The following is a 6,000-nucleotide window of genomic DNA, read 5'->3' as shown; positions in this document are numbered from 1 at the left end:
ATGCGACGATCACTCCAGCCACAAATTCTGCCAACGTGCCGAACGCCGAAAACGTGCTAAATCTTCACGTATTTTTTGTATGACCGTATTGAGGTGGCGCTGGGTGAGGCAGACGTGGCCGTTGTCTCGTTGTAGGGTAATGGTTTCAGGGGATGTGGGGGGAGACAGCATGATGTCCTCCAACGGCCGCTTCTGATTGCCTCTGAACTGGCCATAATCAAAACTCAGCTTGCCTGGCAACTCCAAATATTTGGCGCGAAATCCGAGAATATGATTTGACATCTTCGTCACCATATCCCGGAACCATGCCGCACAGGTGATGTTCTATTTTGTTTCCGCGTCGTTGACGATATGGTTGAGCCAGAACCGCTACGTCGGCGGGGTGGCCCCCATGTCCCGGAGCACAATCGCCTTGGGTCACCTGAGTTCTGCAACAGAAATAGTTCGTCAGGACAATATGATTTTGGGAGTCCTTATACAAATTCACTGGAACTACAGTTGCGTATCAAAAATATACGCGATCGGCACTACCACATTACATATATCGTGGCAATGTGAATAGAAGTTAAGGATATTTTCTCACCCCTTGAATGATGTCACTACTTGCACATCTTTCCCTTACTGGCTGATTGCAACTAAAATTCGCGATGGGTCAGATAAAACGGGCGGCACATACCTCCGCTTCGGTCTCGAACTCTGCGACAATTCCCCGTCACCTTCAACAGTACCGAGAAGGCCCTTGGCGATTACGCTAGCGTCGTTGGCGTCAACGGTCGTCCATTCCCTTCATGGTGTTACGCTCCTAATCGGTGTCATATGCGCATCGACGATTCCGCACGGTTTGCGCGGGCTGCCATATTGGTGCAGACGGCATAAAATATCTTTGGTGGTGCGATGTTGGGCTGCCTGACAATACATTCTAATAATAAATGAATGCCTGTGTGCAACGTGTCCTTGTCAAGCCAATGTCCGATAGGTACGACCTACGGCATCTCATGCAGCGCCACGTATGTTATCTTTTGCAGCACTTTCTGCCATTTCGCGTGCAGTGCAATCAATTGCAATTGCAATTGGGCAGTCGTCGCGAGCGACAGATCAACGACACGAGACGGAAAGTACACAAATACTTGGTCTGTAGCTCGACGTTTCGGGTTGAGACGTTCGTTATTGATATCGTGAGATCCACCCTGTCCTATGGTAACCATGACCAGCATTGGTGGTACCTATGCGTTGTGCTGTTCTTGCATGCGCTAGTGTCGGACGAGGTGCTGGATAAAACACGCATAGTGCAGGGACTAGTGACAAATGTCACGTTTCACGACCGTTCTAGTCCAGACAAGTGGTTAATGCATCATATGGCTCCCTTTTGTTTTCACTAAACCGGTCAGTCACAACCAGTGCTGTTTTAACCAGTGTCCAGGCCCACTCCCCTACTCCCCCCTCGCTACGCTTAGAACCTTCTAACGAATGGGGCTGTGACAACGTTTAGAATCATCTATGACAAACATAAACAAATCGAACACAAACCCGGGCCCACGGAGGGTAAGCGACGCCGCCCTCCCACCTCCCCTCCTGGATGCTTCCCCGATTACAGTCATGTGTGCGTGGATGCGGCCATGCGCAACCTAATATATGGACGACCTGGTCATGCATGTACGACGATCCTTTTTAGCATATGATGTTGCGTAACCAGCGCACGGTGGATTTTCGTTTTGTAGCAGGATCAATTGTATGTCGCTGCTTTCGCGCAATGCTAAGTCATTAATGTAACATCTCACTAAGCCGAGGGTGGTGGCCTGCCTTCCTCTGCCTCTCACATTCTTGTTTAGTTCTGTTGTGTAGGGCAAAAGCGACTGTTATGAAGAAGACATCTCAGGCGTGTGCCTTTGACTCCCGACTTGCGGGTATGGTCTTTGCTGCGTTTCAAATGTGTTTTAGTGGCAAACAGCTGTTTTTCCAGCCACCATAAGATGAGTTACCTGAAGCGCTTTCCATTTCGTAGACGACGCAATTTTGTGACGCCATATGTTGCCACCTGAAGGGACATGACATCTAAATTTTCCGATGGGGAACGGCCCCTGAAGCGCTCGTTACAGGTTACCGTGCAGCCGCACGTAGTAAAGCTAAGAAAGTAACTAAATACGATTGCAGCGAAGTTTAGGTTCACATTTCTGCCACGAGATGGCCAATATTGGCATGACAAAACATTATGTCGGTCTTCAAAACTATGTACTATTTTCAACAAGAACTGCAAATGGTCTCTGGTTCTATCCATTGGCGTAAAAACGCTTCAACGGATATGCATGAAGCAGTCCAAGCAACAACAACAATTACACGAAAGGATCCGGCCACGCCGTAAACTAGTGATAGCAACCTGTGACAGCCATCATCAGTACTCCAGTCGGACCGCGCGCACCATCTCTGGTTTCCCTTCAGAACGTACAAATCTTTCGCCTTTTACTAAAGATTTCCGTGGAGGGGAACACTCAAATGAGTATTCGCGAATTTCTTACGGCCACCGAACGGTGGCCACACGATCAATGAGGAGGCAATGAGAGGGTGGTGAGGGCGGAACGCGTGCGTTCACGTTCACGAACGTGTGCGCAGCGCCGCACTACGAGGCGCCAAGCACAAGACATGCGGAACGAGACGACACTGGGACATCGATATGCACCATTGCAGGTATTTCATTTAGTGTAGTGTAATTGTTTCGAAAAATGGAGTCAGCCCTCTTAACATTCTCCGAGTGCGCCAACCGACAGGTGAAGGTCCCTTATATCTTTCAGTCTCCCCACCAGGAACGACGTTACACATCACATTCATTTGTATTAGCGCGTGTGACTAACAAACCACTGGGTTGCGACGATTAGTCTTCATTGATGCATGTCACAAGCGTTCACACCCCTACATGTATCCATTCGCATCAGCACATGTGACTAAAACCGGACTCCCACCTTGCACAATGTTTATGTATCTAGTCTCATAGCGAGGCCTTCGCTGATATACATCACAAACGTGCGCAAACTAATCCCGCCCCCAAACGACCACATTTTCAGCTCATGATCAAATAGGGTTGGAGCGCGAACGCAACCTACCCCGCTAACAAAAATTGTACTCCCGAGTTACCCACATTTGGGGTAATCGCAGGGGTCAACCAAACCGAAGTGCAATGGAAGGGCCTCGCCCTGGGGGAACCGCCTTCGTGATCACGGTATCCCCTGAGCCAGGTAAGTATGAGTTCCGCTGCACACATTTTTCTTTATATTATGCCCGACAACTTACCATGGCACGCGACCGCAGCCCTCATCTGTTCAAATCTCAAAATTTCATTATTTTCATGTTTCGCGCTGCACAGTAGTGGAAACAGATTTTAAACACCAAGCACAACACATCGGGCGCTTCAATGCCGTAGAGCAGTTCTTCCAAAATTCGCCGACGTAACCTGTAGCGAAGCAAACGACCTGCAACGTCATCTAGTGACAATCCTGATAACCTGCAATTGGCGACCCGAAACTCACTTAGCTACACAACTGAAATGCGTATGGTTGCAATACCCTTTTTTAAAAGTAAATTTACGATGAAAGAAAAAAAACTGTTGACTTATACCGCTTAAAATATACAGTTAACGACTAAAACCACCATTTCGCATTGCCATCTGTTGAGCAAAAAAGATACCTTTGGTACCAAACCCACCACCTACGGCCGCAACACTGGAACGTGACTGTTCGTACGTTTGTGGTTTGGATTTGCTTCCTAGCCGCCGCGTTCGCAGTGACCGTTACGTGCTGTAGCGGAGATGGCAATGCACAAGCATCACACAAACCTGCTGTGCACTGCTAGGTGAGGCACAAATTCGCTACGGCAGCTGCACCTTAGTCAGTTATCTATAGGTGGCAATACAGACGTAATTATTGACCGCGGTTGGCTGTTTCATTGCGCTAAGAGGTCTTACATCCACCTCGAATAAGGTATTTATTTTCACCTCGGATCAAAGACATTGCGTTACACTTCTCTTTCCGAGTTGCCCTCCAATGAAATACTGTTAACTGCATACCGGATTCCACACCAAGATCGGGGACATGCAAACAGCGTCCCCAGCGCCACCTATTACCTCTTTTGCCCGAAAAGAAAAGGATGTAGACGAGGAAAACCCTTCGTTAATTATTGTCATCGTTTAGCACACAAAATTTACTTGGGCTTCACTTACAAACACTTCGATCGAAAGTCTTCAAGCCAAGGCAGGTTATGTAAGAAAGGGCAATAAGGGCACGATGGCAAAAGCCCAAATAGGGAAACTTTAAAACTGACCTTAACCTTCCGTCATGGCCAGTTCAGTGGTACATGACGTTCATTGAATCCAAGGCGATACAACTGGGTGGTTCTGCCCCCTACTGTGGTCGCTTCCGCTTGCGTCGGTCTCTTTATGAAGTCACAGGGGTACGCTTTCAACGCCGGGTCGCTCATGTTCCTTGCCGTGCATGTGGCCGGGACGGCCGCACACGCGGCACAGAACATAAGCGATCGCATGTCTTAAATTAGGCTTGATGAGAAGAATGGATATTAAGATCGAGGCACACATGCAAAAACGTGTTAAAATTTTACGGTTATCCATTTCTGGAGATAACTTAAGAAGCAGGGCGTGAATATAGAACCCAGGAACCCAGCCATTCGGGGACGACCCATCAAATTTCGCTCCCAAGAAGCGCTCTGCGTGGGGAGAAATTGTTAGAAGTTCCGAAGCACCAGATGAACACAAAACTACACCCCAGGGTTACCAATTAATTCTATGCAACACAATACCGCCCTCAGGACAGCGGAATTCCTACGCGAATCCATTCAACTTCCAGGCCCCAGGTGGCATTTAGATCACTCAGGTCGGGCAGATCACCCGACGGGACAAAATGGTCAGATAGTGGTGAAGACCAGGGCGGTTTACTGAAGCGGATGTGCGCCTACCTTCCAACCACCCGCATGGCTGAGATATTTTCGGATCGGTCGGACATAACATCGCCAAACTTCGTCAGACGCATCAGCGCACCTCCATCTAAGCGGGTCGGCCCGTGCAATGCGCACTGAGGCCTTCTCATCTACCAGACCTGGGTCCTAACAACATATAGTTTCAAAGGGTAAAAATCATGTTCTGCTGGTTTACCCAACCTCCGCCCAATTAACGTCGCCTAAGGCTTCCGCGCACCCGAAACCAACTGGAGTCGCAGATCGCACCACAACTCCCGTACTCAAGTTTCTGGCAACTCACAGCTAATATAATGGATTAAGTGACAACAGTCCTCTCATCTTACTCCATTTCATTCAAGGAGAACGGAGTGCCGCATGGGGGATGCCGGCGCAGAGCTGGAATCCAGGCATCCAACTTGCCAGCAAGCTATTTGGACACAGCGTGCTTTCATGCCATGCGGGGCGAGTGCAACAGTCTTCCGACTGATGGAGCGTAGTGCGACGGCCTTGGAGACACCTTTCCATCCCTCCATGCACCATTGGGAAGTCGATGTTGCCGGGTTGCCAAGTTGAGTGACTGAGCTGCAGCTGGGTGAAGATGTGCTAGGTCTGGGCGTGCTGCAGGCTCCGAGTTTTCCGCAGCAGCTTAAGGTGAGCGATCCCCGTCGCCAGTTGAGACGGTAGGTTCGATGCTGGGTGCACATCTGTACCATCCGCCTCTTCAGCCGCCGGATGTCGGGCGTTTGTTTGTATCATTCAGCGATCCGCTTGCCGCAGTATGTATTCTATGGATTACTGTTATGATAAGTGGCATTTTCAGTGACCAGGGGTGTTGTCCCGAATATGGCGATGTGATAATTATTTTTGTACCAGTAATGACGCACAGCTGAATTACCTTTCGACTGTGATGTGGTTGTTTCTTGCAAAATTTGCATCGTGATTTCTTGCATAGACAATATAGTTATCCACTGCAACTTACTCCTTCTTAAGTTTGCTAAGCAGAGATAATTTTGCTGCCTTTTCACCAGCGATTGCTCAGGCTTA

The 6,000-nt window shown here is 48.8% G+C and overlaps 2 non-coding genes across 2 annotated transcripts; one reads left to right on the top strand and one right to left on the bottom strand.

Annotated features, from left to right (window-relative positions):
* Nucleotides 1–2,417: 2,417 nt before the first annotated feature.
* LOC119113286 (U5 spliceosomal RNA) lies at nt 2,418–2,531 on the top strand. The gene has a single exon (XR_005095877.1). It is a non-coding gene; the product is annotated as a U5 spliceosomal RNA (small nuclear RNA).
* Nucleotides 2,532–3,068: 537 nt separating this feature from the next.
* LOC119113295 (U1 spliceosomal RNA) lies at nt 3,069–3,235 on the bottom strand. The gene has a single exon (XR_005095886.1). It is a non-coding gene; the product is annotated as a U1 spliceosomal RNA (small nuclear RNA).
* Between the last annotated feature and the right edge of the window lie 2,765 nt (nt 3,236–6,000).

Source organism: Pollicipes pollicipes, unplaced genomic scaffold (assembly GCF_011947565.3).
Source record: "Pollicipes pollicipes isolate AB1234 unplaced genomic scaffold, Ppol_2.1 Scaffold_7261;HRSCAF=8764_pilon_pilon_pilon, whole genome shotgun sequence".
NCBI classification, from domain to species: domain Eukaryota; kingdom Metazoa; phylum Arthropoda; class Thecostraca; order Pollicipedomorpha; family Pollicipedidae; genus Pollicipes; species Pollicipes pollicipes.
This window is presented reverse-complemented; position numbering and strand designations above follow the sequence as displayed.